The sequence below is a fragment of the Erithacus rubecula genome, assembly GCF_903797595.1.
Source record: "Erithacus rubecula genome assembly, chromosome: 3".
Lineage (NCBI taxonomy): Eukaryota > Metazoa > Chordata > Aves > Passeriformes > Muscicapidae > Erithacus > Erithacus rubecula.
Window position 1 is genome coordinate 110,636,267 of NC_136689.1, and position 22,092 is coordinate 110,658,358.

Sequence of the window (22,092 nt, forward strand, 5' to 3'; positions counted from 1 at the left end):
TCCTGGATTTGGTGACAGTGTCACTTGCAAAACCACAGCCCTGAGCATGTCTGAGGCCATTGATCAAAAATCCTGTTGAGTTTCCTTGTCTTCTGCTATATTCTTTGTGATCCCTTGTGCTGAGTCATTCCCAAGGCCAGGTCCAGGTATGTTTTCTCTCATTTATGTGGGTAGTCACCCATACCTGTCCACCCCATAACAATTCACCCCTATAATCCAAGTAAGCTCAGTCATATATGGACTGGAGGCCACCAGAGCCTTGGCAGGCTCTTCAAAACTAATCTATTATTATAACCAACTTTCTTACAACCTCCACCACAAAAAGCAGCACTCTTGCCTACCTGCCAACATGTATGGAGCATCTACCTCTATACTCAGAATGATCCTTGAGTAAAGCAGGGCATGGGTAGTGAGCCAGGCGGGAAGAAATAGAAACTCCAGCACATTATAAGAAATCAACCCAAAGAAACCTTGAGTGGAACCCAGCTGACCACAACAAGCATTTGCTACAGTAAGTAGTAAGTTAGTAGTCCTTTGTGATGTAACATTGAGAATTCAGTTCAGCACGGACACAAGATGCTGTAAGAGGAACTGCAATGTGTTCAAAGTAACATCCTACTGTGGACTAAGCCATAGTGAATTTGATTTGTTAATTATTTCTCAGTAATCATCAGCCTAGAAATTCTTTCTCACTTCATCTATTTTAAAGTTCACAAAGGGGCAATCCTTCATATAGTGTGCTTGAGTAAATCTTATGTTTCCACGTTTACAAAATGAAAATAGAAGTAAAGAATGGAAAATGCAGTGAATTTTACATGCAGTTTCTGTTTGTTAGAGAAAAATCTTTTTCAGCATATAGAAAGAATATCATAATGTAAAAAAAAAAAATTAAAAATGAAGGAAAAATCCCCACAATGGGTTATTCCTCATCCTCTACCTTTAAGAGACTAATAAATAACACAAAAGGTTTTGTAATTACTATATTCAAGCATCTTCCATAAGCCACTAAGACACCAAAGGAATGGTTCAGGTGGATACGTACATTTCAGATCTGCTAAGTCTTGATCCCATCTCTCTCACATCCCTCTCTGCAACTTTGAGAAAAGCAGCTCATACCTAAGGCATATCAGTGTACATATTTTTATCAACTTCCAGTCCTTGCTTAAAGAAAGAAACAAAACTACTTAATGAAATGCAGCCTACCTCTCTGTCAAGTCTCCCCTCTCACAACATGACCTATCCATCTCTAGTTTCTAAAGTGCAGCCCTAACCAGTGTGCTCTTCTAGAGCCTCCACCACCCATGAACAACTGCAGAGCCACACTCCTCCTTTCAAGGCTTCCCTGCTTTGGTGGCAAAACCCAAGGAATCACTCAGCTCCTTGCTGCCAAAGCCTGTGGGTCGCTGTGCATCCCAAACCGAGTCTCGGAGATTTCTATCAGATGCACAGGCTGTTCTTTACTTACAAAGGCCTGGATATTAAGAACACACCACTACAAAATGTACAGATATTATTAGCAATTTACAAGAAATGAAATAAACAGGTCACATAGGAACAGCTGAAGCACAGAGCAGCTAACTGGAGGTTTCAGCTAGCTTAAATTCAGTATTGCATCAAATGTTGTAAGAGAGCGACAGATCACAAATGCCAAGTTAGTATTTTCAGTAACAGTTCTCATGGAATTTTTTCCTTCTAAATAATCAAAACAATTGGTCATTGGTCCTTATAAGGAAAAGTGCCATACCAAACAGAATTTCATAAAATACAGCTGTTTTAGCTTCACAGTTCCCTCCAGCATATCTGCAGCACCTGAATTTTGGAGCTGCATTTTCATGTTTCATCTTTGTTGTTTTGTTCTTTTTTTTCCTTTTTTTAAACAAGATAACAAGATAAAATTATTAAAATTATTGGCAGTGGAGTAATAACTTGTTCAGATTCAGAGTAACAGGTTTCATCTGCTCTTATGACAGAGACACTCAAATTTTAAACAAATAAACACCCACAACTTGTTTTTTAACAGCAAAGTATTAGACTGTGAGATGAATTGCCAGAAGGAGGCTTACAGTCAACAGACAAGATTTACATAGATAACTGGATCATCCAAAATTATAACATGATTTCAAGAGGGCTTCAGGAAATAATAATAGCAACCCTCTTTTTCCAGGACAAAATACAAATCAGGAGAGAGTTAAATAAGAGAGGATCTTCTCCTTGAGGCATCTGATAGCACCTCATATCAAGACAAAATACAGGACTAGACAGAACAGTAGTCAGTTCCTGTGTTGTACCAGATCTAGAGACAATAACACCTCTCTCCCCAGAGCATCTTTTGAAACACACAGTTGAGCTTGCCTCAAGTATAGCAAAGTATATGTTTTAAGACCTCGGGCACTGGGATAGCTGCCAAGTCACAACAAATATGTATACATAATCTAATCTACTTAAATTCTGAGTGGAAACTCAGTTCCCTTCAGGTATATCCCTCAAGGCTACAAATGGTATGCTTGTCAGACAGGGTGAAGTTTCCCTGTGTCAGTAATAACTGAGCGCTTCTGGCATGGAACCACGCCTCCCAACTTCATCCAAACCCAAAGATCAGGGAGGGAGGAGTCACCAGCATGAAGGTGAGGAGGTTCAGAAATAGGGGCAAAATGAGATTAAGGAAGAGGAAACTGAGAGAAGTTATAGTGGATTAGGAACAACATGGCTCTCTTGTAAGAAAGCCCTCTTTTCTGTTCACCTGTCCCTTTATGTGGCAGATGACAAGTTGGTAAAAAAAATCCGCAAAACAGGGATTCCTGTGAAGAGGAGAAGGGAGCCTAAAAAGTGAAATGAAGCCAAGCAGAGGCAAAGCAGCAGTGTTAATCAATTGCAAGGCAATGCTGCAGACAGGATTTTTCACATTACTAGTATGGTCACCTTTTCTTAGGAAAAAGTGGCTAAAAAGAAAGCCAGTAAAATCCTTTGGAGCCTGTAAGGGCTTCTACTGCCAAAAAACAAAACAAAACAAAAAACCAAAACAAAACAAAAAAAACAACAAAACCCAAAATAAAAAGTTTAGGATACACACAAATGTAAACACACAGGGACATATACTGACAACAAAAAACAGTAACTGTTGTCTTCTGAAATGATGGAATACTACTATTTTTCTTTAAAAGCAGGTGACTGATGAGTATGAAATTTCATACTGCACTTGTTTCTGTGACCTATGAACCCTCTGTTAAGAAAAGCTAAACAACTGGATAAATTTTAATAAGAGATCTTTGCATTTGGACTCTAGAATAAAGATTTCACTGGCAGCCTTACTTCCTACCACTAACCAATCTCTTAAAATATAGTATATTCTAATCCTTTAAAACACTTGGTTTAATAGCACACAAAAATGCTCAGCTTTATCTGAAGCAGATCTAGTGTGTTCTATGCCACTTATTTTAGCAGGTTTTAGCAGGGTTTTTTCCCCTTATTTCTGATAGATAATGTTACAATTACAAATTTCACGTTGCAAATGCCCCACTTACTGAAATCTGAGTACCAGAGGGAGGAAAGGGAGATGTGGAGACTCATGCTCACTCCATCAGTGTTTATACTGCCCACATGAGCAGTCTTTAAGAAAAAAAGCAATACCTGTGAACACGAGCATGGATTCATGACCAACTAGTGCTGGGTGACACAGTCTGACAGCAGGGCACCCACCCAAGCCTTCTATCAGTAAGAACACATGAAAAAGTAACACACAGAAATTCAGCCATAGAAATTGCATTTCTTTCCTGCCTCTTATCATCTTGCAGAAATGTGCCAGAGTAAAGAAAGGTGTGAATCCCCTTTCTGCAGGAAAAGCTGGAAGTTCATCTTGCTAAACCACACTTGCTACATATCATCAATCACACAACACACTTATTTATGATCTGTAGCTTCCATCCCTCTCCCCAAACTCACCCAGTCCTGCCACCTTGCACAAGCTGCCACCATGACTAGTGCTGGGGGGAAACATCTGCTAAAGAAAAGGGTACAAAACGGTCACAAAGAGCTAGGGTTATGCAAATGAATGGCTAAGAAAAAAGACTCACTATCAAAACAAGTACAATGAATAGCTTGATGATTTTAACATGTTTCTTTCTCAAATCACTTGCTTCCTTACCAAAGCAAGGAGGTGCTTTTGGAGGAGCCTTTCCCAAATGAAAATACAAGAATGTATCAGACATTTACATTTTAACTTCCCATTGCTACCCTACTTGTCACCACAACTTTGAGGTTTGTACCCAAAAGGCTGTACTTGCCAAGATGAGGGCTGTACTTCCCCTGAATTACACACAAACCAGGACTGTGAGGCATCAACTTTTCAAAACAAAACAAAACTCAACACAAAACAAACCCCTGAAAAATCACTCAGAATAGCTATAGCTACAGTAAAGATAATTGCTGTTAGTTAACCTCAAGGCCTGATCCGTCATCAGATTTGATAGCTGCCTTGGCAAGCAGCTTCAGCAGTTACCTTCTCATCTCTGGATCCAATCCCAGAAGCAAAGCAGCTATCTCCAGAATTAAGTAACTGCACCTAAGCAAGCACCTTGTTTACTGGGTTAACCATAGGCAGAGGCAACCATGCCCAGCCAACATGCCAAGCTGGCCGGACACAAGCCACCTCCTTGCTGGAAGCCACACCATGCAGCAAAAGCAGCTGAGCTTTTCAGCTTTTCATCCATGAGCAGCTCAGAGGCAGGGGTAACAGCTCTGGCACAGCATCTTGGCTAATGCTTTGGGATCAGAGATGGACACATCTGTCCAGCTGTCACGTTGAAGACAGCACACGTCAGCACTCTGTTAGTCTGCCCAGAAGTTAGTTATTTTCAGCATGCCTTCACACTGAAACAGTTTAGTGCTTCTTCCTCCTTCCCTTTCCCTCTTTCCCTTTCCTTTCCTTTTTCCTTTCCTTTCCACACTCTATGCCAAGCCAGAGACCTAAAACATGCAAGTTAACCATAGAGAGCTAAAACAGTCAAATTAACCCTATAGAAAGAATTCCAACCATTTCCATGCAGTCTGTCTTTGGAGTGGTTTTGTGCCAGCACAAGAGAAGGCAGAGAAGAGCCACCTCATGAACAGGGATGAGCAGTATGGGATTCCCACATCTCTAGCCCCAAGAGCAGCAGAGATTTCCTGTGGTCTCTTGGTACTAACTGCACTCTGCAGACGTTCAAAGTCAGGAATGGCAGCAATTTCAGCACCCTGCTGAACATGGGGAGTTGGCACCAGCTCTGTCCTGCACACCCAGCATCCAAGAGGAACCAACCCAACAGAACAGACTGAGCACAGCAGACTAATGGAATATCAAGGCTGTGAGATGCTCTCACCTTAGTAGGGATGAAAAAAGGTGCTAAAAGACCAAGTCTGCCAAACATTTACAATCACAACAGAGAGAGAGCTGGGCAACTGTTTGAACTCACTGCTCCTACTAGAGTGAAAATAATGTAAAAGTTTACAGTCCTCAGCACCATAGATGGTTGTCAACCCCAGAGACCAACACAGGGCCTTCTGAAAGATTAATTTTTAAAAAAAGCATCTACCACACTTACATAATCTTATCTTTCATATTGCAATACTACCTTCTGATTGAACAGTCTCACAACAGCATCAAATCCAACTACACACTTTTTGGCCCATTTCAATATTGAGAAATGTGGAGAAAAGTTATCTGGACATATAACTAATGGTGATAACATGGCCTCTTGCTTGGAGCACATTTTCAATGAAAGAATGAAAATGTGAAGGTAAAGAAAAAAATCAAACAAAATGTGACATGACTTTTAAAAGCTGAAGCATGTCAAACACCCAGCCTTTCTTCAACATTGCAAAGAGTCTTTATAGAAAAGAAGCACAACACTTCTAGTCTCACTCAACAAGGAATCTGCCACACTACCACCTGAGCACTAATTTGTTGAGCTGAGAAGAGAGGAGTTAGTTCAAGAATAGTATGACAGGAAAAGCAGCAGATCAAGAGGAGATGACAACAGATTTCTTTCAGAAAAAGGTGGAAGGATGTTAGTAATGGACTTCTGCCAAGACTGGTCTTTAGTATTTTTTGATTCAACACTTCCAATTTTTTTATGCCTTTAGGTGAGCGCTACGAAAATATGCAGAAACTATGAAACTAGGAGACAGCAGAAGTACTGTGCAGACTGAAACAACACACAAGACAAATGGTAACAAATCTTAAGGACAGAAACAGGATGAAAAGGAACAACAAAGAATAATGATCTTAGAGACAGTGGTTTCTGCTGAGAAGTGATGAACTGCTAGTTGGAAGCAGCAGAGAAGGAAAAACTTTGTGTACAACCCTCCTATAAGCAGCTAGTAAAAGTCACTAAAGAGAGCTGGTTCAGAAGAAATAAAATATAATGATTCAAGGAAAGCAGCTGCATTTTCGGGGCAGAAAGGGAAACAGAGATGCTACAATAGTGGACTATCAAGAACTTGCTAGGAATACTATGCATAAATCTGGTAATACATATTCACAAAAAATGTATATGGGATAGCACGACAAAACATCTGACCAAAGGAAAAAATAAAAAAAACTACTGAAGTTCTTAATAAGTAAACCAAAGAGACAGTCAGTAGGGCTAGAACAAAGAAGTGTAAGTGTAAGCTTATCAAAATAAGTTTAGGCTGGAAATTAAAAGGCTTTCTAGGCAACAAAACACTGGCTTTAAGTTTACATGGAAAAAACTTCACTAGCTGCAAGTGGCTCAATATAGGTTCACAGAGACAGCCAGGGTTTCTGTGACAGGAAGGCATCTGGCTCAGCCAGGGTGATTTGTTCCAGTTCTGGGTGATTTGTTCCGGTTCGGGGTCCCTGAATACACATTGCAACACAACCATGGTCCTCCAGGCCACAGCAAAAGTCCACCAGCCCAGCAGCCTTGCTCCAGGAAAAGCCAGTGGCACATCATGAGGAAGACAAGTGCACAGTATTTTAGGGAAGTCTCACCATGTGTGATTTAGGGACTTAGAGATCTAGACAGGTTTAATACCCTCCTTTTCCACAATTTTGGCAGCCCTCTCTTGTGCCCATGTAATCTTTTGTACTGACAACATCCCATGGCAAAGAGTGCCACAGCTTAATTTCACATTTTATTAACAACAGCTTTCTATGAGCTTGTTCTAAGCCCATTTCCCACTATTTCTCTTTCCTCTTAGCTAATGATTTTGCTCACCCTTTATCCCATCAGTATCACTCATGGTTCCTTTATCATTCTGTCTGTAATAAGAAATCTCTATTTTCAGTACTTTCCCTTTTGTAGTCTCTTACAAAGCTGAAAAGTCTAAGGCAACTCAGGCCTTCCTTCTTGCATGGAAACTGATTCACTACTTTTTCATTCATCAACTTGTCCTGTATTTTTACTATGCTATGTAGCTCTTGTACTGTATTGAAGAGACACATACACCACAGATTGCTGCCTGCCTGATTTCTTTCCTAACAATTAATTCCCAATATGCAGTGAAGTACTACAGTAAGCTTGACATCTACAGCAGGTAAGAAAGCATAAACTTCAATGAACAACTGAGATGTGGGTAGGAGGACACAGGAACAAATAAACATATCAGTGAAGAAGCAATTAATTTAGGAAAGGACATCAAGCTCCAAGAAGTAAGTGGAGTTTCTGGAGAAATAATACACATGCAGTAAAGAGAGATGCAAATGAACAGCATGCAAGTACACCTCAACTGAAGTGGCTGGAAAGACAGAAAACTGAACAGACTGGCAGCTCTTCCAATGAAAGACCTGGAGATGTGAAATTAAACAAAAGGACACAGTTTAACTCCTTGCAACAGCATGTTTGGACACTTCACAAAAACTCAAGAAAAAAAGTTACGGAAAAAGTCCAGTAAAGGTTAATAAATACAAACTCATCATGTTTAGCTCAGGAAGCCTTTGACAAGCAGATTATTGAAGATCAGGAGAATACTCTGGGAGTATCATCCCTATTCCTCTAACTTTTCATTACAACTTTGGTTTTGCTGTGCCAAAAACAAAACACCAGGTTTTAATATGCACACAAGTATAATTATTCTTACTAAATAAAATGCAAGCATAGAATTTGATCAGCTTTTATCAGGTTAAAAAAAAAGTACTGCCATCTCAGGCCAGGATCAGGCTGCAAAGCCCTACTATAACAGGTCTCTAGCCACCCTTGATTTCAAAGCAAGACAATTCCTCTGTTAATTTACACCAGAACCAACGCTGCTGTCAGTAAGTACAAATGGGAACTAAAACCCAGTAAATTTGACTATTTGCAGAATGAGTGGGATCACATTTCACCATGTTGGCAAACACTTGCCATTATATGATAAACTCCTCTATTTAAGCCAACCTACAACTTTGCCAAACTGCCATTGTTTGGGCTGAAATTTTACAAATCAGTGTCTGTTTCCCTGTTTTGTTTCTTCAGTTTTTATTAATTCAAAACAGTGCATTTCAAAAACATAAAGGTTAATAGAAAAAAAGTTTTGTCTGTGTAAAAAAATTCTGGCATACTTTTCCTACTTTTCCTTTTACTTTGAATACCTTCCTTTGAGATGGAGACCCAAAATTAGACAGGGATAGTGGTACAGCTGTCATTGCTGTGAACTCTACCCATATTCAGCCAGTTTTTAAATTCCTTATTCCACAATCCCATTAGTAACTCAGAAATCAATGTTTTGAGTCAGATAACTGAACACTGTCCTAGGGGTCTCAGATTCTACTAGAGATCTCTGTCTCATTTAAACTAAATGCTGCAGAGAGGGTCATTAATTTTCCCAGTCCTTGGCATGTGTCTACAAGGAGTGATTTGCAAAAATACTTAGTGCCTGAAGCTGAAGTGAAAGGCAGTGAAAGCTGCATTCTGAACAGATTATGAAGACAATGGCTTTGAAAAACTCCACCTATTAATCTCAGAACAGGTTCTTCCAAAAATTCCACAGAAATTTGATTCTTAAATAAACAACTAACCAAAAAAAAAAAAAAACCCACAAGAGTAATTTACTTTATTCTCACTGCATTTTATCCTGTGCATGCACTGCAGGCTCTCCTCCTGTGGAAGCAAGGTGCTTTACAGTACAAGTACCATGGTGCAGGTTGGGCAAGAGGTGTCTCTCCATCACAAGAGTCAGAAACAACACACAAGCAGCTCGGCATTTCAGCAGGGCAGGGACTGTGGCTGTAGGGCAGGTTTTCTCAAAGTACCCAGAGCCTGAAGGAAAACATCAAACGTGCTAGAGAGCATACCAGAACTCTGTATAAATATGTTCCATTGTCAAGATCCATGTATAAGTTTCCAGCCAGAAAACTGGCTTGTGAACTCCCATCTGTGGGATACATACTGCTCTGCAAACCAGCATCCCACTGGGTACTAGCCTTCAATGATCCATGGATCAAAAAAAAGGATAGCATAGGAGTGCCTATGGTGACGACTGAGAGGAACATAATTTGGCTTTGTGAGCCACTGTTGTGCTATGTTTTTAAATTAACACATGAAATTAAACACTGTGCACACATGTAACTGCAAGTACTCTAACTGCTCCTTTCCTTTCCTTTCCTTTCCTTTCCTTTCCTTTCCTTTCCTTTCCTTTCCTTTCCTTTCCTTTCCTTCCTTTCCTTTCCTTTCCTTCCTTTCCTTTCCTTTCCTTTCCTTTCCTTCCTTTCCTTTCCTTTCCTTTCCTTTCCTTTTTCCTTTCCTTTCCTTTCTCCTTTCCTTTCCTTTCCTTTCCTTTCCTTTCCTTTCCTTTCCTTTCCTTTCCTTTCCTCTTAGTTCTCCTCTTTCAAGCAACACAGTTAACTTGTCAGGGGCAGGACAGATGCCTGCTGTGTTTTCCTTTTCAGCCTCTAGTACACTGAATCCTAAAAATGGATGCTATTTTTTTTAAGACATTAACAAAGCAACACAACCCCTAAAGCCCCTTTTAGTTCTATTTATTCTTCTCCGGTCACCGGTGCTTGGAAACAAACATTCTTCCTGTCCACTGCTCTCCTGTGAAAGACCATAGTATCTATAGTTAATGGAGAAAAGTGTTTCAGTTATCTAGGCTCAAAACCTTCCCATGTTTTACTTTTCAGCTTGCCCCAGAGGGCTTGCTCTCTCCAACACCAGAACCAAGATTTCTCTTTGCAAAGGTAGCTACTAAAAATTCTCTCTCCTCACCAGGAAGCTCGTCAACTTTTAAAAGAATCAAATACCATGATCACATCTGAAACTGAAGAGTCACTTGTGATCAATTTACAGCTTCCAGACAACTTGCCAGCCCTCTCCCTCCACACCCTCCCCCAGTGCAAGGAAAGAGATGAGGCTCTATGCAACTCTAGCCCTAAGAAATGCTGTCAGAGAACACAGGTTGAAGCATTAAAAAAAAAAAAAAAAAAAAAAAAAGAACTACCAACTTCCCCAAAACTCTTTTTTCTTCTTATTTGTAGGTCTTCCTGCCAAAGAAAATCATATTGGGCAGGTGGCACACACTACCACAAGTCAACGCCACAAACATTTTACCGGAAGGATACAAATAGAGTCAGAAACAGCATCTCAACTTCCTTCAAAATATCCAGGATTTTCTAACAGTCTTAAGAACCAAACACCAGGATAATTCCTGATCCTAAGAATGGAATGGAATGACAGAGCAGGGGGAGGAGAACTATATCAAGAAAGAATCTTTCCTATTCCTTTCTTAAAGTATGACTGCTTACAAGAGGCAATCTCATACAAATACAAGACATTTCTGTCTGATCTTGTTCAGCTGTTTCTCCTTGGAATTTGAATACCAAATTTATTAAAAATAATACTGTATTTTTGGTTAGAGGTAGATTAAGAATTTTCCTCCTTAGAATCCGTGATACTTCCCTGTTTAGTTCAATGGAGCAGCACAAACTTGTGTGGCTAAGAAATTTTGGGTGTAATTCTGAAAGGTACAAACAAACAAGCCGAAGTCAAGTTCATGCAAAAATCCTCTCAGGGCAGCTGTTTGTTTTATATAATTCTTCCAGCTGTGCAAAGGTGCTCTAACAAAACAAAGCACACTGCAGAAAAAAGGGTAACAGCTCGACAAAACTGCAGTATGGCAGAGTTCTTCCCTGGGGAGGGGCGGGGGAGGGAATTGGGGCGGGGGTAGGAAGTCCAAGCCTGAGAAGCTGCTGTGGCACACAATACAGGGCAGCAAGACCCAGGAGCTGAAACCCTGCTGGCAGATGGATATTTCAGATGGTTCATCTCAAGGAATGTGTTAAGAACAGCATGCAAGAATCCACTGAAGCATTCAAGTAGTCAGAGGATCGATATATTTTGCAGATATGTATATCCTTGGTCACAATCTGCTGGTGCTTTATCTATAAACTACTTGTCAATACACAAACATTCCTGTTTCCTAGTTATCCTGTGTGACAGACCACCAGCAGATCAAGCAGTGCAGACACATTTTTCTTGTGCAACTGATGAGTAATTTGGGAGTGAAAAATGAAAGCAGAATAGAAAAGAAATCCGGTACAGAAAACAGAAACATTCAAAAAGTAGTAATGAAACATTCAGAAAGAATGAATCAAAACAAAACTCAAACGGAACTTTTCCTATAAATCAAAGATTTCAAAATGCTAAACAATAAGAGACTTGATTATGAATAAATCTAAATGTACAAAAATAATAAGGTCAGATGAAGGTGCTTGGAAGTATTATTAAAATGATGTTCCACCTGGAGAAGGTAGTTGTCAGATGCACCAACTAATCTGGGCAATCTTATTTTATGTTCTCTCCATCTTTCCTTAGAGATGCAACAGAAAACCATTGCTGAGGAAAGCTGCAGAAACTTGGAATAAACAGGAAAGAGTAATAAGATGAGAAGCAAGTCATTGCTAGACAGAAAAACAGAGAAAGCAGAAATCTGGAAAACCTGAAGCAAAATAACAAACAAACAGTTTAACCTTGTTGAGGACACTGGGACACAGTGATGATAACTAGGAACACACATTCTTCTGATCCTCTTTTACTGTAAGGAATTCATCATGAGCTCAACCTCTTGTCTAATTTGGCTTTTTAAATATAAAAGCTCCTCTTCGGTAAATACATTCTCATCTTTAAAACGTAATTATGGTCTGAAAGTTGACACTAAAAATAGCACTAAGGAGCTTCATATTTACATCTTCTTGATTTCTGTATCAATTTACTTGATTGCAACAGTCAAGTGTACGTCCTCTGATCTCAAGACTCAAAGGAGATCTCTCGAGGGTTAAACCTGAAGATAAGTTTGACAGGGTGACAATTTTCAGTTTAAATCCATAAATTATAGTTGAAATCCAATGTGTAACTGTAAACAATTATGTATAAAGAACAAAGCATTTACAAATGTTTAGCAACTCTCTTAAAGTATCTGAGCAAAAAAATCCAAAATTAGATTAGAGAAACATAAGAAAAATATTCCACTAATCCATACTGGCATGCCAGGAAAACTTAAAGACAATTTGGAACAAACTTCACAAATTCTTACAATTAGGAAATACATGAGGAATAACATCATGAATAAGTCTTCAAATTAGCAAGTGACCAAGAAGTACGCACTTTGCCAATTTCAGTTCAAATCAAAATACTTCATGATACAAGCATATTTTTAGAACTTTTACAAATAAATGAGTTCTTTGGAATAAGATTCTTTACTCACTAACTTTCTCTTTTTTTTTTCCTTGCGGTGTCAGAAACAGCTATTCCAAGATGACTTTCCCAAATCTCTAAATTGAAAGAGACCCTTCACATGTAATCTCATATGAAGTTAGAGTCTGAAAAAAGGACAAACATCTTTTAAATGTGAATCTTGGAAAAGTTGTGTTTGAGCTTTTTTTTTCATTCTCTTTAACAACTGTCTGAAATAACTACTGCACTAACCTGATGACACACTTATTTATAATATTTTCTTATGCCTGTTATTCACTCTCTGGCAGTAACACAACTTCATTTAGCAATAGTTTGGACCCCTCAGTAAGGGAATGTGTACATAGTAGCTCTCTAATCTTGCTGCCCAGCTGCTAAGACAGTCACATGAGTCACTTGCTGCCTTTAGAGCAACACACACCACTTGCTGAATTTAGAGACATTCTCTCTTTCTGCACTGGTCATACATGTAAATTGAGCAATACCCTATCCTAACTACATACAAAACTCTCCAGGTGTTTGTTTTTAGGTTTTTTATATTTGAATCAGTGAGTCAAAGAATGTATTTTTACTAATGCAGTTAGCAACCCAGCTCCACAAAGTAATTTATGTACAAATTTTCACTGTTACCGCTCTCATGCATGTTGGAATAACTTCAGCAACCAGTTCAAATGTAGGTAACTTCATCTAATTGTTCAGTGAAAATCCAGCCCTGGAAGAATGAAGAACTCTGTCTACCAGGACAATTCAGTACATAGTTTTGGAACTAAACACTTTACAACAATTTCTTCCTTATCAGTATTTTAAACTGACTGTTTAGAACACCACCATATTCAACAGTTTATTTAAAAGCAATTTACATAAAGACTGGCTTCCATGCAGCACCTAAGTCTACTAATACATATAACTCCTTGTGGAAAATACTTTATTTACTAGCATAATCCCTAAGCGTTATGTAGGAAATACTATCTCTGCTGTTTGGTGGAGTGCCTTACAGGAAAGCATGGTGAGGAGACAGTTCCCTGAACTATTGCTACATTGCCAGTGTAGGCCTGATGATGTTTCATTTTTCCCTGTATCACATAGTACCTTATTTCCCATATTTTCCCTGTGTCTCATTACAGCACTGCTCTTTGCAGATGGTTATACAGGGACATAATCAAAGCCACAAAGTGCTGGTGCTCTGGCTGTACGTGTTTACTGACCATCAGAGTAACAAAACTCCCACAGAATCACTTCAAGGCACAGGGCTAAAGCCACCAAGCCTGAGGAGCCTCACATGGTATGAAACACACTTCTACATTCTACAGTCATTCTACAGTCACACACTGCACATTCTACAGTCCAAAATCACACTGGCATAAATTCCACAAGATGTTTCAGCAGGCCTAAAGAAAAAAGCAGCGTATCAAACCTTAGCTAACTCTGTTAGTTTCAAGTATGGCCAAACGTGCCTTAAAACAGACTTCTTGCCAGTGGGAAATCACAGTAGGCAATGTCCCAACTTGCCAGTCAGGCAGTAGCACATTTTCAAGTTAAATATTCTAATCTGTCAGATAAAATTAAATAGACCACTAAAACTAGCCAGAATAGAGTATCACATAGTAACAACGAACTAAACTTTTCACTCATGTTGTATCATTTTGAATTAGCATTTAAATAATAAATGAAAATGGTTACTTCTATGCTGTTTCAGCAAACTGTGTTTCAGCACAGTAATTCAACTAAACACAAATTTCTTGTATTGGTATTTATTACCTAAAAAATTCTAGTCATTGGTGTACACAGAGCCAGTCAACATATAGGTAAATTTCAGATTACCACATATATATCTATTGCTCTTAGAAGTAACACTTAAGATTTCTGAAGTCAAAAGATAAGGCAGAACTCTATTTTTCTGTTGCATTTTTTGCACTTTACAGAGTATTCTGCCAAGTCAGTACTGCTGTTTCCCACGTCTGTGTGACTCTTTACTCAGCAACAGTATACAATTACAAACACTGAAAAGATGACTTCAGAAAACAAAGTGGCAGAGGAACATGGGGCAAGATTAGCAATTGAAACAACTAATCCAGATGAATCTCAAGAGTCTCCAGTCCAGCTGGCATATATTCTCATACTCCTTTGTATTTTCCCTAATCAGTACAGTATTCTATTCAGGTATTTGGTTATCACAATGTAACATTCTCCATTAAAATTAGGAATTACTATCCCCTCCCACTGCTAAACATATTTTGCATATGCCAGTTTTAATCATCAGTTTGTCCCCAATAGCCAGAACTCCTTAGAGGAGGCCAAAACATACAGATAATTCTTGGGGAAAAAAATCTGCAATTTGACAACGAAGCTATTATGCAATCTATTGAGGACGTTTCTCACCTAAGGAACTCAACTTCATGAATATATTTCTGGGCTATCCTGAAATCTCTCAGATGGGCTCTTGTAAGAGGTAGCTGCTTAGAATAAAAACATTGCCTACAGAGTGATGTATGATGGCTTAGTGGATTAGCATGTTAGAAACATAATCTCTTTTGACATAGCTATTTTTAATGTTCTTAAAAAATTACAAAATGTTAATTCTGTTTTCCAGTAAACATAACTTTTGATCTGCTGAGTCAGAGATGTTATGCATAATAATCACAGCAGGAATACAATACTATTTGTAGTTTTTTTTTGAGGAAAAAGCATGAGCACAATTTTGTGCAAATAATAACATAAAAAAAAAATAAAAATCACAGAGCAGAATTTAATTAAAGGCAAATCCACCAGAGGGAAACTGTAGTTCTAACAAAACAAAATACTTGTTTTCCTAGGTAATTTCCATATTTCTAGAAAGCCAACTCCAGAGCCATGTAACACCCACATACAGGTTTCATAATACACACTTTCGACACTGGACTAAAATACTTTGTGCTACTATATCAGCACAGTACCACTTCTCTATGTATCACTTTTAATACTAAATTCAAATCCCCAAACCAACACTCACTAACCTGAAAAAGCAATTTATCATGCACTATCTGAATGTAGCAGAAGAGCTTTATGTTTGCACAGTTTCCAGAAATCATCATGGAAGGCTCTGAATACCTAGGCATATCTAGGTTATGGATATGTAGACATGATGTAATTTTTTTCTATGATTATGATAGTTTTTGTTATCAAAAACTACATTCTTCTGAATTATGTACATTATATATTATATTAACAAGTATATTAACATACCAACAATTCTCTTATAGAGGGACCCAAGCTATTGCTAAAGAAATCTCTCATGACACCTAGGTTTTATTTACTTCACTGTAAAATATCATCAGATTAGTACAGTAGTTATTTTTCTTTGCTTTCAGGACAGTTTAATATTTTTGAACATTTTAACTTCATTTGTGGTTACATTAATAGCCCTTTCAAGCCGACAGGCTTGTGAAATCATCCTGAAGTGTCCATTTCTGATACTGCAGGAAAAACTTTAAATGCCAGTAAGTAAAGGAAGCATCTTCCAAATAATTCATTTATTTGTAAAAGCCAGAATTAAGCAGTTCCCTGTTCACACTTTAGAAAGCAACCAATCCTTCACTGTTGGTCTGCTCCTTCCACATTCAGGACACTGTAGTTCCATCATTAAGCAGCATCCCCCGCTGAGAAGCACATGACTCTACCGTTCCATGATGTACCCTCAATGACCATCAGCTTCTGAATGAAGCTACAAAAATACTGGTTTTAACTTACTAGAAAAAGCCCTGAACAGCTTGCTTCTTGCCAACCAGAAATACCACCCCTTTCAATGAGTGCCACCTGAAACAATCTCAAATGTGTGTTACAATATTAAAAAAAAAGCTCATGAGGAAATACCACTTGCTCCAAGAGAAGCACTTCAGTTTTAACACAGGTCTCTCACTCTGAGACAGGTTTATTATGTTGGCATTAGAGATCATACAGTTACTACGATACATTTACTAATGACCTACTAGAATTTGATAGATGGAAATGCTGACATTTGGAAAGCATGAAATAGAGGCTTCATATCTCAAAGGTCCTCAGTGAAAGGTTTTTTAGCATCCAACTAGATTTTAATAAGCTTTGCAAGAGGAACCTGGGTCATGCATTTCTACTGTTTGTTCAATTTAATTTGTTTTCATTTATAGCAAAGTGCTACTGAAAAGAAAAGGAAACTTTCAAATAATCTGGTCAAGATCAGGAGGGAAAAATATCTCCCTCTACTAGTTAGAAATTCTATAGTTCAGATCACTTAGTAACTTTGTCAGCCACTGCAACATACTAAAAAAAACCAAAACCAAAAACAAACAAAAAAACCCCAAACCCACAAAACTAACTTCCTAAACAAGTGACAAATCCAAAAAGCAAAGGTTAAAAAAATAATTAATTTTTTTACCCCCATATAACCAGTTTAAAAATACTCCAAGCAAGAATACATAACAGGCATTTTTTGGGTCTGAACTCTGCCATGCACATGGAGTGAAGTAATTTTGACTACATTCTCTCTCAGATATACCCCCAAACACAAAATCTCATCACAAAATTACAAAGTTGCTAAGTAACAGTTAATTAATAAAATTAATTCACAAAGGCAATATTATCTTTGTTCAGGTGACCTCATAGCCTTCCTACAAAGGCCTAAGTTACAAAAAGTTTGGATATATTATAGATACATAATTGTAAAATGGTTTGAGTTGGAAGGTACCTTAAAGATCATACAGTTCCAAGGGCAGGGACACCTTTCCCTAGACCAGGTTACTCAAAGCCCCACCAAACCTGGCCTGGAACACTTCCAGGGATGGGACACCCAGAGCTTCTCTGGGCAACCTGTTCTGGTGCCTCACCACCCTCAAAGTGAAGAATTTCTTCCTAATGTCAAATCCAAACCTGCCTTCTGTCAGTTTTACTCCTTGTCTTATCACTACAAACCCTTACAAAAAGTCCCTCTCCAGAGGCTGTTATCAGCCAATGTTTACCATGGTGGTAAATTTTATATATAATTGGGAAGGAAGAAATAACAAATTAGTTAAGCTCTTTCTTCTTCAAACTGTGAGTCTTACAATTCTAAAGTAAGAAATGGGATTTAAGTATACTTCACAGGACAGTTACAGAGCACTTGCAACCTGACAGCTAATTTCTGCCTGCCTTTAAGCTTTTTTTGTTAAGCTGCCTACATGAAACTTTCATGCTAAAACTACCTCCAAATACCAAACTACCTCCTTTATGATGAAATTCAGATGCTTAGCAGAAGGGATTATTTGACCTTCAACCACTGTTTAACACCTAAAACTATGACAAGCATAGGGGACATTTAGAACATCTATTAAATGTTTGAGGCTTTGTTCAGAGTTGAGAGAATTTTTATTGCTTGGTTCCTGATGAAAAATGGAAAAAGCAGCACAATACTCAAGTGCTTATTCATACAAAACCTTTAGGAAATTTCATCTGCTAATAAAGAATTATGGAGTTCATTTCAAGACAACTGAATATATTATCAGTTTCAAGGTTGCAATATGACAATGTGACTGATACCACAATTTCATATGATTTAAATATTTTAAGAGGACTAAGGGGCAGTGATTTAAGTCACCAGATCAGCTTTTTGACCACACCTGTCTTCTCACTTGAGGACTGAAGAAAGATCCAGTCTCTTTCTATGTTTAGTTGTTTTATTAGTCAAACTACAGAAAAACTGAAAATAATAACACATATCCAACCTCCCCAAAATAAAGTAGCATGCTACTCCAATTAAATTGACAAGCAATCAATGCAGTTAAAAACTTCTTAAATGCACTTCCCTTTCAGTACAAATATTTAAGTAAAATGAAGAGCCAGAAGTTTGTTTTACATGATGCTTAGATAAAAACTGTACTAGAAACTGAAATGTATTTTTCAATATGGACTTAACTTACTTGTTCTCAAATATTCTGAAGTGGCCAAGTTTCAAAGGTGAAATAATACAGAGGAAACCTCTAAAACCAATTTTTTTTTTCCTAAGAAACTTATTTCACAGTTTAACATTTCTGAAAGTATAATCTAGATTTCTGTTTGCCTTCTAAGCAATTGATACTAGAAGTGTGTTTGAGTAATTCTTATGAGAAACACTGATAGGACATATGTGACTAATGCTACAAGACCTGACATCTTTTCCTCATAGTTTAGTTTATATTCATCCAGTTAGGGACTATTCCCATCACCTAAATATCATCATGATTAAGTTTCCTGTGTTACTATGCACTGAATTTTTTTACTTGTAGCATCATCAGCTCAAGTTAACTTCACAGTACTCCTTGGCACAATTTTTGTAGTACAGAAAACATCAATAGCTAAACTTAAAGGGGCACAAATTGATTCTGAGTTTTAAAAAAGTTAAAGAAGTGCTGTGTTCAAAAAAGAGTGTATCCAAAAGAAAAGGATACACTCAGGCAGCTAAGACAAAAACCCCTTTAAAATTATAACTGGGAAAACATTACATTTTACAAGTAATGAGAAATTAAGCAAGTTTGATATAAATATTTCATATATACTTTTTAAAGCAATTTCAACACATACTAAAACCAGCCTGAATAATTAGGATAATTAACATATTAGGATTCTTGGTTAACTTTTTAAGTAAAAAATAATGTAACTTTGTTGTTTAGGAATAGAACTGATTTCATTGTACTGGTATGCTTATAACTGTAGTTAAACACCATTTAAAATAGCATGTAGCAACACCATCCTTTGACAGATGCAATAATATGTTTATTACTTTTTTCTGAAACTGATTAAAATATAGCCATAAGCGATATGTTTGTGCTAGGGAATAATTAGGAGTGGTTTAGTCTGAGCACAATCCTAGTATTCAAAAGCATAAAAGAAAACTTTAAATCACAGATGAAAAAAGCCCAAAGATTTAAATAACTGGCATTTATGTCTAAGCTCTTCTCTAAGCTAGGTGGTTCAAGGCTTCCTAGTGTCCTAGGTGAAACAAATGATATAAGTAGTAAATTCTAGTGAAAAAAATAAGCTTGAACAATATTGTGTGCAGCATTTAAACAGAACACAAAACTCTTGACACTATTTTATATTTGTTTTATTTTATTTTATTACTCTTCTTAAAGTACTTGTGGGAAGAAGAGCACCAGTAACTGATAGCAGGTAGCTAGCACCATAAATTTACACCTTTGTAGTGTATCGTCTTATGAAAACATAAGAACAGCTGCAGGCAATTTCTACTTTTATATATTTATATTTTATCTATACTTGCATGAGATAAATGCAGTATTACTAAGCCTTGCATGTAGACAGCTGCAGTAGATGCAAAATAGTATAAATGAAAATTCCACACGTGACAGTAAGAGTTTGAAGAAACTTAACATTTACAAACTTGTAAATGTTTTATTACTAACTATACTGGCTTGATTGAAATTTAATAGCAAGCTGCCAGAATCTCTCTTTCTGCCTTTCCTTCAAAAAGATCTCTTAAAAAAATATATTCCTATACCACAACTGATTCAAAAGACATGATATTGTCCCTAAATGCCTGCTTAAAATGCGTGCCTGTCTGTATCTATGCCACATACAAATGTAACATTCATGATAAATACATACACCACACAGTAAACAGTTTTATTACAAGTGACAAGCACTTGAGACAGTAAAATCTGATTTGCGTACACAGGGTCTTTCTGCTGTTCAAACACATGGTATAGTGAGATCTCATTAATTCAGAATCAGATGGTTTGCAGGGTTTTTTAGAAAACTCATGCACTAGCAAACCTGATAACCCATAGGACAAAAGTACATACTCAATACATGAAGGGGAAAGCTAAGTTTTCTGACACCCTTGTTCCTTTTTTGGTTATTTAGCAATTCACAGTAAATGTGCATAAGGCAAAATCAGCAATCTACATCTTATTTCATAAGAAATACTTTATACCTGCAGACTGCCAAATCTGATGTGACTCACAACCATAAAGGAAAGCTTTCAGGGATACACAGTGTCAGGCTACTGGTAAATTACCTGCACAATACATAAGTAAACCTGCATGCAATCTCTATGGCTAAATTGTATCAAATAAAGTATTATTACAGCAATATGGAAGAGATTATTATTAGTTATCCTAACTTAAGTGAAAAAACAACTTTGACAAATAATTCCCTTTAAACACTTTCTAATCTGATTTCTAGGGATATTTTCCTTGAGAGAGGAATTTAGCACATTAAGTGCAAAAGAAGATTATAGCAATTCAGTTTACTGTAACAGACACTTTTTGAATTTTTCCAAGTTTCTTTACATAGTTATTTCTTAATTGCATCTGATGGCAATTCTTAGGTTTTACTTTCCTGACTCCCAGCTGACTTTCTCAAATCTGATTTGAGCTATTTTACTTCAGAGTTTTGAGTTACTGTTGTATGCATTATAGCCACACATGTCTGCATTCGTTTCTTTTATGTCACTTGTTGGTTTTATAATAGTTCAGACCTGTGGGGTTTTTTTCCCTTCCTTTCCTTTCCTCTAAACAAATACCCATTGGGCCACATTTTATTTTCTTTGTGCCCCCCTGCAAGTCTGTAAAAACCACCAGGGTTGGTCATGAATAGAATAGCCCATCACTCTGGCCATGTATTTTAATGTATTTGACAAGGTATCTCTACGCTCTGGACAGACAATGAACCAGAAAGGGGAGAGAAGAAGGCTACAGAGAAAGCTATAACAGAAACTGATTTATTCTTTCAACATGAGAATAACTATATATCCTTTCCCACTCCTCACTGTCAAATATGTACTTATACAGTCATCTCAAACCCCTGACATATATGGTGGTTAATTTTAATGCCATGATCCTGCAGTAATCGTTTGCTAGATATGCAGGGTCCATTTAAATATTTTAAAAATTAATACATCCTATGAGAAGGCCCCATCCTTTAAAAATGTTAGCACACAACTACTCTTAAAAGCATGCTGTATCTTTTCAAAAGTCAAAAAACTCCCTCTAGTTCTACTGATTTCTGCTACTTGTCCTAAGATGACACAATAACAGGTGAACACTGATACAGATAGAAAACACTTTAACACCACAAACTAAATAAAAATAAAACTGAATCTGCAGTAATGGTGACTAGTTCTGTTTAATATTAGGTTTTCTGAACTTGCATGCAATTAGGATATTTTGCCTTTGATATTTGGTGGACAGCTGTTTATTTAAAATGCATTAGTAGCTGCAATCTATGCAATTTCAGATAAATGCTCACTATATTCCTTGACAACCAAAAAAACAAAAAAGCATCTGTGGAAGAGATTATATTGAGAGTTAATCAATGTTTTACATTCAAGTTACGAGATCACACAATTTAAAAATCAATATAAATTGAATTAAATTCTTCACGTGGTTCTTTTTTGATTAGAGGAAAAATACACAATTGTCTATTACCAAAATGCCCAGATAAATGC

The 22,092-nt window shown here is 37.3% G+C and overlaps 1 protein-coding gene across 7 annotated transcripts in view; it reads right to left on the reverse strand.

The window, feature by feature from the left end:
• The window catches only part of PLAG1 (PLAG1 zinc finger), a 52,096-nt gene that overhangs the window by 24,799 nt on the left and 5,205 nt on the right, over positions 1-22,092 (reverse strand). The window contains exon 2 of one of the 7 annotated variants that reach the window (XM_079301293.1): positions 3,940-3,994. The exons of the other annotated variants lie outside the window; for them this stretch is intronic. The gene's annotated coding sequence lies outside the window, so the exon portion shown is untranslated. The remainder of the gene's footprint in view (positions 1-3,939; positions 3,995-22,092) is intronic. 7 annotated transcript variants of the gene reach the window in all.